The sequence below is a fragment of the Falco punctatus genome (genome assembly GCF_963210335.1).
Source record: "Falco punctatus genome assembly, chromosome: 4".
Taxonomy (NCBI): domain Eukaryota; kingdom Metazoa; phylum Chordata; class Aves; order Falconiformes; family Falconidae; genus Falco; species Falco punctatus.
In genome coordinates this window covers 76887890-76898254 of record NC_137583.1, presented here as the reverse complement: position 1 = coordinate 76898254, position 10365 = coordinate 76887890, and the positions used below count along the sequence as shown (strand labels likewise).

At 46.2% G+C, this 10365-nt stretch overlaps 1 protein-coding gene across 1 annotated transcript in view; it reads left to right on the top strand.

Annotated features, from left to right (window-relative positions):
* The first annotated feature begins 3427 nt into the window (after positions 1–3427).
* CALCR (calcitonin receptor) overlaps positions 3428–10365 on the top strand; it is a 174868-nt gene continuing 167930 nt past the window's right edge. The window contains exon 1 of the mRNA XM_080384200.1: positions 3428–3591. The gene's annotated coding sequence lies outside the window, so the exon portion shown is untranslated. The remainder of the gene's footprint in view (positions 3592–10365) is intronic.

The window sequence follows — 10365 nt, the reverse complement described above, 5'->3', positions numbered from 1 at the left end:
CACCCACTCTTAAGATATTTGCATGCATAGGTAAGATTCCCTCTCAGCCTTCTCCAGGCTAAGCAGGCCCAGCTCTCTCAGCCTTTCCTCACAAGGGAGATGCTGCAGTCCCCTCATCATCTTAGCAGCCCTCTGCTGGGCAACTGGAGGAAATATCTCTGCCCAGTTCATGGGAAGTCTGTAGGTCCAGCTGGAAACTTGGATTTTTATTTTGAATTCTGCACCTGACAAACAAAATCAGGGCAGTGCCTGTTTTGCAAGTGGCATCCTTACTTGTATTACCATTAAACGCAGACAAAATATACTTAGGAAAAAAAAAATAGTGAAAATGGGACAAACTACAGAAATGCACAACTTTCCATACTATATGGAAATATGTTTTCTTTCATAACAGAATGAAATCATTGAAATCTTGGAACTGGGTTTTGACTCTTTTAACTTTTCATGTATGAAGCAACACTAAAATCTGAGGTGGCTGAGGCCACCTCTTTTGTGCAGAAGTAGGGGTGTTGAAATGACTCTAGAGCACAAACAGAAAGAAAACCATCAAGGTACAGTTAATAATAATTTTCCAGTGGTTATTTATGGGCCTCACGAGTATTTCACACACATGCCAAATAGTAACTACTCATGCTTGCAGTCCCATGGGACGTAATGGAATTGCTTATAGCAGAACAAATCAGAAAGTGTTGCTTCTGTGTGCAAGGTAATGGTTAACAAAATGGGAGTTTATAAAAAAAACCCACCCAAACCTTAGAAAAGCTATTTCCAGATCATGGGATGACAGATTTATACTTCAGCAGTTGAACACTACTCAGTAAGAAAACAGAGCAACATAAAACCTGTTTTGAAATAAGTATAAAAACAGTCATTGAGAATGTGATGCTTTCCAATCACAGAATGAACAGTATTAGCCAGACAACACAAAAAAAACCTAAATGGGTGGACTATGATAGAAACCACTGGTAAAGAGCCCATCACCTGCCTTCATGTAGTTCAGCTGCTTTATCTTTTAAAGCAATCTGTACTTACTTGGTGACGCACTCACCCACCTCCCTTCCAAAACCTCTGGAAAAGAAAACAGACCAGGCTATCAGGCATGAAAAAAGCTGTTTTTCCCTCTTTCAACTTACTGCTGCAATGACAGGAAGGGGGATTCTCCTACTCTCCCTAGGCTTCAGCTTAGGGTTTTGTTTCTCAGCAGTTCCTCTTTCACAAACATGTCAAGCACGCACAACCATGACTCAGCCGAGCCCACCTAAGGGCAGCTGGAGTATGAAAGGGACAAAACTGCAGCTGGCTGGTCTGTAGGGGTGCTGCTTGGCGGCTTCAGACCTAGTGCAGCTAATGAAAGCCTCCCCTAACTTCACCGTTCCTTCCAGTGAAAGCTCTGAACAGTGAAGTAATTGTGGCATTACGAGAGCTTATAAAAAGCAGCTTCCACTGAATCTCCCTGCTGTCCCAAAAGTAAAGGGTGAAACCTATAGCGAAAGTTTAAATCTTAAAGGGATGATGATTTACATCAGTATTCCTTGAGTGTCTCATCTTTTATTATAAGTAAAATACACCACCACCCAGTATATCCTAAGGAGGATGAATTTCTTTGATGGTACTATCTAGAGGAATCCTTTTAAACAGCTGCTGGAAAAAGTGACAAGAGGTTCCTTTTTCTTGGAACTTTGCGTGTGCCCAGCCCAGTGCCTCCTTCTCAGCACTAAGCTCCCTTGCTCCTCTCTCGCCCTCCTCAGCATGGCCCGAACTATGTGGAAACAAGTAGAAAGGCAGTCGGCTGGCTCTGCATGCAGGTTTCTATGAGAAGGGCAAGCTGTAAAATGTGACTGTAGTCTTTAAGGAAAAGTTTTAGGTGGAAGAAAAACACTTGAGAACCACCTCAATAGGAGCTAACTTTCCATTCAGAAGCAAGCCAGATGACTTAAAAACCAGTATCAAAGTTCCTTTTATTTGACGGCAGCAATGCCCATCGCTTAGAAAGACGAAAGAAGAAAGCTATTCTTAGCCGGGTGGTGGTACCTTTCGAGCAAGTTAGTTTGCCTCCTGACTCCATCTGCTGGGAAAACACCCTACTACCTGCTGTCCGCACTGCCACATTTGGCAGGAGTGCAGAGGTGAATCACCGTGCGCTCGCTCGCTCTCCCAGCCTTACTGTGGCCCTCTGGATATTTAAATATTGGGCAGTTTGGAGCAGTCACAGCAGAGAACAAGTCCTCCTCTGCAACGCTTCATGCAGAAACACTTAACGCTGTCCTGCAACGTGCGGGGTGTTGGCTCGGTTGCCTCTGGATGCCCGTGTCGCAGGGGGATGCTCTTCTGAGGAGACCAGAGGCGCTCGGAAGAGGGTCTTCCTCTGCCTCTTCCTTTACTTTAAAACGCTTACATAACTTCTGGAGCAGAAACGGAAATTTAGATGACTTTGCCGTCTGGTGAATGCTGCGGCCACCTCTTCTTGTTCGTCCTCCCCGGCTCGGTGGACGGTAGGTAAATGGTTCATGCGAGCAGCAGAGGAGACGGGGCAGGCGGGAGGACGCGGGGCTGGAGCCCCGGGGCGGGCTGGGTCTCCCGGCAGCCCGGGCCCTGCTGCCGCCCCCACGGCCGGGGCAGCGCCCCTCCCGCCCAGGTGCCCGAGTGTCGGGGTCTCACGCTCCGCGGTCTCCGTTCCCCGGGCTTTCCTCTGCCGAAAGGTGCCCGCCATGGCAGCGAAACGCTGGCTCGGGTCAGAGGAACTTCTCCGAGAAGAGGCGGCGGCCGGGGGCTTCGGCCCGGCCCCTGGGCGCGCAGCCCGCGCTCGGGCGAGGAGCGGGCCCTGAGGGGCGCTGGGGTCCTGAGGCGATGCACCCGCGTGGCGGGAAGTGCGCGGGCGCAGGCCTGGCCGGTCTGCGGCGGTGCGGGCACCCCCGGCCCCGCACGGGAGGGACAGCCGGGAGAAAGGCTTTCGGCAGCGGGCAGCCGCGCCGCCGCCCCCGCCTCCTCCGCGGGGCCGAGCCCCTGGCCCACGGGGCGGCCGTCGCCTCTCCTCCGCGCCGCGGCGTGTATCGTCCCCCCTCCCCCCAGCCTCAGGCGGTGCGGCGGGAGCGGCACCCCCGCCCCGCTCGCAAGCGCAGCGCCGGCTCCTGCGCGGCCGCCCCGCCGGCAGCAGGCGGCCGGGAGCCGCGGGGAGGCGGGCGCGGGGGGGGAGCCGCGGGGAGGCGGGCGCGGGGGAGGCGCCGCCGCTGCCGGGCGCTCTCCGTCCGCCCCGCACCGACGTCGGCGCGGAACCCCGCCGGCGCCCGAGGGGGGAGCGGGGAGTGGGCGCGTCGCGGGCGAGAGGAGGCAGATGCTTCCCGAGGCACAGCCCCGCCGAAGGGTCTCGGCCCTGGCCAGTGCCTGTCCGTGTGCCGGCTGAAGCGCTCGGCCCGCCCGCCCCCTCCGGGACGCGGGGACACACAGGGCGGCTGCCAGTGCGCCGACGGCGCCGTGCGTCCCTCCGAGGAGTGAGCGGCCGTCCGGGCTGCGCCGCTGCGGGCGCCGGACCGCCGCGGAGGTGGCCCGAGGTGACGGGAGAGGTGCCGCGCCAGCGTCGGGAGCGCTGCCACCGTAAGTCCCGGCAACTTCGCCGCCTGCCCTTCCCTACCCGCCGCCCCCGGGAGAGTGGCGGGGCGGGAGAGCGGCGGGGGGCCCAGCGAGCGGCGGGGAGGGGGGGCAGACCGCGGCCGGCATTGCGGCCAGAACTAGGGGGAGGAGAAGGGGGAGTGGGGTGCAGGAGATGTGACCCGCAGCCGCGGCGTGTGCGGTGCCACCCCGGCGGCGGGGCGCGGGGCTGCCGGCGGGCGCCGCCGCCTCTGCCCGGCGGGAGCGGCGGGCGGGCTGCGCGGCGGCGCCGGGGAACGGCGGATCCCGGAGCTCCAGCCGCGGCTTTTGCGGGGGCGAGCGGGTCGCCGCTGGCGCGGTGTAGGTTATAGACGGTAGCCGCCCTCCACCCTGGGAGTGCAGGGAATGTAAATGACACCTGAGTCACTACTCCGTGCTCCTCATTCGTGGCAGACGTTGTTTCCGTGTTATTTTTTATCTGCTGGACCGGTATCTGTACTTTCTCTGTCATTTCACACCCCAAATGAAAAAAAACAGCACTGGTAGGTTTCAGAATATTGTCGTCCCTGTTGATGTACAAGACTGTTTACAGGATGTGTCCGAGTACAATATAAATGCCTGCCAATTTTGTCTTTGAATTGCTATATTGATTTCATTCTTGTGGGCCTTTTAACAAGGTTAACATAGTTGACAATTCGTACAGAAGAGAGAAAAAGTTCTGTTTTACTTCGGTTACAGAATGTCAATTGTAACTGAAATGATGAACAAAAAAATCATTCATAAAAAGAGTAAATAGAAAGATGTGCATCCCCAGACCTCTTGAAGTCAATATTGTCAATATCAAACATACACCTTCCTTTTTATGCTTTTACATACAGTGGCTACTAGTGAACTTCTTCAGGTAGTACAGCGTGTGGTATTTTTCCTAGGACTGTGCGCTTTGCCTGTTACAATACAGTTAGGTAGTCTGGCTAAAGGGAGTTTAGAATGAATTAATCAAGCCATCTCATTAAAATGCCTTTGTCTTTTTGTAGGCAGTGAATGAAATAAAGCTCTTGTTCTAGGGCTGAATCAGGATAACATTTATCTGCTACCAACAGCTCAAACTGCAGATGGTGTCAAGCTGAAGGGGGAATTTAATTCACCAGAATCCTAAGCATAACTGTCAAGTAGTAAATTAAATACAAGAGAGCTAATGTTGCCTTTTAATTTCTTCAGACATCTGACAAACCGCAGCCAGTTGGTAACCTTTGCCAAGGTACCACTCTGGTGCTTACTATATCTGTCATATGCTGGCTGACATGAAATTTTTCTGAATGAACTAAAACATTGTGTTTCAGTACCTACCAGCATGTAGTAAAGTATGCCAACTCTGTAAGTCTAGATCAATGGCAAAATCCCAATTAACACTTCCAAGGAGCGGGCTTCACTATCGGTCTTCATTATAATTTATAGTGAGGGCCAGGCAACATTGGTTAGAAATTCAAGTGGCAATGTTTAAATTTGGCTGGTGATGGCACTTCTAACAACTCCATAGCACTGCTTTACAGTCATGCGTAAGAGCCACACAGGTCTTAGTATTTTAAAAACCTTGTATATAGTAAGCTGTATTGTGCTTTCAGGAGGAGTAGGCAGTTCAGGTTTGTCATACTCTGGTGTGTATGGGCAGTTTCATCAGAATGGATCGTAAACAAGTTAGATTGCAGTTTGCATACGTACCCTATGTTAACAGAGGTGTTCAGACAGCATGGGGGGTGGAGGGAATATTTCCAGATTATGTTGTTTATGTCAAATAAGTTCACAGAGGTATTTAAAAGATGTGTAGATGTGGCACTTAGGCACATGGATTAGTGGGTGGACTTGGTAGTGCTAGGTTAATGGCTGGACAGTTCTCTGCAGCTCGTAAGCTTTAATGGGAGATGAAGGAATAGAAGCATCTTTTCTAAAAACCTTCTTGAAATATAGAATAATATATTCACAAGGATTAGCTTAATAAACTGACTGAATACAGTTTAGCAAACTGTTATTTCTTCGTGTCTACCACAGAATGGTTTTGAAAATCATACGAAAAAGCTGAGAATTAAAGATAAAAACAACATTCTACAGAGTGTTCGCTGAATTGCCTTTCTTCTAAGTGTCTTTCAGATCAAAGTAGAATGGAACAATGCTTAAAAGCTAGCCAGTTAGTATTGTATGTTATTTTTAAATTTGTATCTATGGTCCTGTAAGAAGTGAAATGGGCACTTGTAAGTCCTGTTATATAATAATATTGGTATGACCAACATAACTGCCAATAATTTCCACTAATTTTGCATAAGTGAAAATGGAAGAACGCATATAATGACTTAGAGCTCCTGAAAATCATTAGCTAGAAAAAACTTTTCTGTATTTATTTTTAAAATTATGCTTGCAAATAGTTTTTGGGAAAACGAGCAACTTAATAGCTGAGCTACACTTGACTGAAAGCTTTGCTAGGAAATACCATGAAATTCAGTTCTGAAAATGCTCATCTGTTCAAAGTATCAGTAAGCTGCTAAGCTCAGTTTTATTTCTGATAATTGAAGTTTGGGTCCTAACGGTTGCCATTTAAGTTAATATTGAAACTCACACTAATGCTAGCACAGATCATACCTAAGCCTTTCAGGGGTGATCCTGTTATGTGCTGAGTACTTTCAGCCACTGGTTGTGTTAGAGTGGCATCTGGTCAGGTCCTGCCTAGAACTACAAGCACAGAGTAAAACTCACTCTTGAAAAAGTTTCATCCTCAAGAGAGACTAAGACATCTTGCCAGAGGGCATGTAGCAGGCCAACAAATGATCTAGGTCTGAAATGCGAGTACCCCATACTTAACAGGTACACCTTTTAACAGGATAAAGTGTTAATTGATTCTTTGATAAAGGTACCCAGAAATGAATGACAAGTGCCTTAAGGTTGTATGTTATTTCCCTTGGATCTTGTTTACTTCAGTATTAACCTCAATGTTTACTAGCAGTAGCCTGCCAAAGAACAGCACAGTTATATGTTTTCTGTTCTGTGCTGGTTTTTGGTCTTACACCCGCTTTCCATTTGACATTGCTTTTAGTCACTTCCATATTTAGGAAGGAGTGGGTCTGGCTGCTAGAAGCCTCTGGTACATGAGAACAGCACAAATGCCAGTGGCCAGACATGCCCCTGTGGCCCAGTTCTGAGAAGCAAAGGCTAGTGTCTGGATGGCTGCCATGCCTATGTGACAGAGCTGCTTCGGGTACCTGAAATGACTGCTTGAGGATGAGCCCTGGGATCTCTGCATTACCGAGGTGGTGTTTTGTATGAGAACTTGCTACGATACAGATGCTGAAATGAGTGGTTCTGATGCAGAGAAGGCCTAGATACAAATTTTCTAAGAGGTAATTCTGATTCTTCTGAAGCAAGAGAAGCAACTGTGAAACAATGGACAGCTAAATAGCACTGTTAATTTAAAAAAAATATTTTTTGCTTGAAGGTCAATAGCCCATATACCGTAGATATTTTTTGCTGAAGTTTTTTATTATTTTTCTTACAGTTATGCATTAGCTTTTGATGGTGGGATTTGGCAGGTGGAAAGAATGGAGAATCTGTATGCAAGACTTTTTAAAACTGTCGTTCATATTGGGTAACATCTGAGCTCATTTTGCCTATGAAATGGAGACACACACTGAATTGCTTATATAGAGAACTAGCTAATACAAGGTGATGATGACAGAGCTAATCACCACATCTCAGTCATTAAGGAGCACTGCTAACAGTGCTGGGCTTGGTATTCACCCAAAGGTTGAAAGTGGAAAGTCCATGCCTCGTGCTAAGGGTTGTATTTATGGGCATGTTTCAGCTGGACACCTTTCAAGATTTGCCAGTCAAGATGGTTTCCACAGATGCTGGAGAAGTCTTACTTCAGGTGATCAGCTGAACAAACCAAGGACATGGTTTCACCTGAGTAGTGAGCCCGTGAGACATTCAGTTGGCTTCATGCTTTTGAGGTGACCCTTGGTTAAGGATATGGATCCCCAGGGTGGGGAGGGCCTGGGGGTTGTAGTTAACTGCTAGTGAGCTCCATTTGATGGCCTGTGCTGCTTTGTATGGACATATGCAAAGACTTATCATTAAACCAAGCAGGAACAAGAAATGTTGGTATTCAGCCATATGGAGAAAGTGGATCATTGACCATAGTTGATAGGGAATAGCGCTGGGAACAAAAGTAGGTAAAAAGTACGTCAGAGGTATGCTGCTGTGTATTTTTCCATGGTTCCTCAAATGCCTCCTGAATTAGGATCATATGGTAGACAGGTGAACTAGTACTGCTTTTAGTGCATCCTGAAGTGCTGTAGTCCTGAAAGTTGTGTTACTGCAAGCATTACCTTAACCTGTGCATCAGAGACCCAGGGGACATGCAGGGAGGAGCCCTCCTGGGTCTAGGAGGTAGTGGACCGATGTTCTTACCTACCTATACATACTGTAGACAAAACAAACTAAAAAATGCAGTTCCTGTAAGTACATCTTATCTGCCGCACCTCGACATGATTGCAGTACTGTGGTTTTTTTCACATAAAGTAGAGTAATCCTGTGTGGTTCAGTAAAGGTGACATGCAATGGCATCTGTTTTAAAATGAGCTTCTGGACCTTGGCTTTTTTATCATTTACTTCAGTTATATTTAATGAAAGACCTGGCATGGATTTGGCAGAATTGGCTGTTCACACCACACTTTTAGTAGCGATTTTGGAAATACGCATGCATTTCCGTTTCACATGTCACATTTCAATGTCACAGTTTCATGTGATGCTGTTTAGCAAGTAATTTCCTGCTTGGTTGTATCCAGCCGTGTATGTAAGAATTGTATCACTTTGTTTGTGGCTTTTGATGAATATTATTAACTATTACCAAGAGTTACACGAGTAATACATTTGATTAATTTCACAGTATTTTTGAATCTATGGTTTCACTATATTTTATTCATGGTAGCTGTAGTGGTATGTACTTTAAATGAGTAGAAAGATACAACTTTCCAAGCTTGTTGGTGGCTTTGACATGTTAATTTTATTTTGTGATGTCCTCATTAGCTTGGGGTAAAGTGCAGGCTGGAAAATTGCTATTATTCAAAAGCAGGTGTTTTAAATGCCTTTCTCTTTTTGGATGTGCTATGAAGTGTTGAACTACCCCTCCACAAGTAGAAAAGCAGATTTTTATTCTGTTGTTTTTTCCTAGAAATTGGACACTTCTGCAGGCAATTCCAGGTGAATTCACAGACATAGGTTGCTTGAGTCCAGATGAATTGTGTCTTGTCTTTAGAGTTGCCTTCTCAGAACTAAGCTGATAATTAAAAATATCTCTTAAAAATGTAAAATGCTTTTGAAAACACAGCGTTGCTATTACAAAGATGTCAAGGCTCCACGGTTAAGATTGTGCTAAGATATACTTGTAAAAGAAAAATAAACTAAACTTCTATTTTACTTTTTTGCTAGTGAGTGGAATGAGACTCCACATTTGGCACAGTGTCTCTTCAAAGGTCAACTGAATTTTCTGCATGTGTTTTTTTTATGGTGAAATATTTACTTCTGTTTCAGTGTTCGCATAACAAAAAAATGCTGTAATCCATGGCACTGTTTAGAGCTTGATGGAACAATGAGAAAGGTAATGAAAGACCAAATACATTCATAAAAGTGAATTAGCCACTTCTGTTTATCTTAGGCAGCACTGAGGCATGCTATAACACACGGAAGCTCATGTGATTGTAGCGTTGGCTGTGATATATGCAGATGGATGACTTCATCTCTGTTATTTTTGATTGAAAAGCACAGGTAGCTCTGCAGTTGTATTTCATTGATACTGTTTGTATCTGGATCTTCCCTGCAGGTTGTGTGTGCCAGAACAGTTATCTGTAGCAAATCAAGCTGTCTTGATTTAAGTGATCTGTGAACCCAAGTGATTTTTTCCTTTGACATTTACCCCCATTATGATGCAGTACCAAACTGGTGATGCTCTACACTGCCTTCAGTACAGAACCCATTTATGTCTCATTTCCGCTTGCACAAACTGTTCTTTTGTGCAAAGCTATCACCATGTTATTTGCTCCAACTTTCTTGATGTTTGTCTCCATTCATGTAGTCTTAGTTACCAGTAGCCTGTATTCTGTAGTCTTAAGTTACCTGTAGCTGTGCAGCTGCTTCATCACTAGGCTATTCTCTTACATTAGGCTCCCTTTTCATTATCGAAACATGATGGTGTAATTTGCTGTATGTCAACTAATGGTAAGCATCTGCATGGACAAGTATGATTCTTCACAGAAGAGGAATGAATGCTGTCCTATAAAGTTACAGCTCTCTATATGTTATGGGCTGTCCATCTGTCATCCATTGGAATACAGTGAACAACAAAAGATACTTGATTACCTTTAGACTGTCATGATAGTCCCTCTCCAAACCATAATAGCAACCTGAAACACCCTGTGGGTGTTGGCATTTCATACTCCTAAACATGCTATGTGCAATCTCCTCAAGCCTTAAATATTGAAGGACAGGAGAGAGAGGAAGGATGCTTAGATCTTCACTACTTTGATTGCTTAGAGAAACTTAAATTTTTTCTTGGCTTTGGTAGAGAAAGGTATCTAAGACTACTAAGTGTCCTCATGTGACTAAAAGTTGGATCTCTCCAGATAGGATCTCATTCTGTTCTCGCCAGTCAGTCCAGCTGCTAATGGGATCCTCATTTGCTTTTGTCCCCAAATCCCTACTCTCCAAATAATATGACAGGGGAATGGTAGGTCCGCT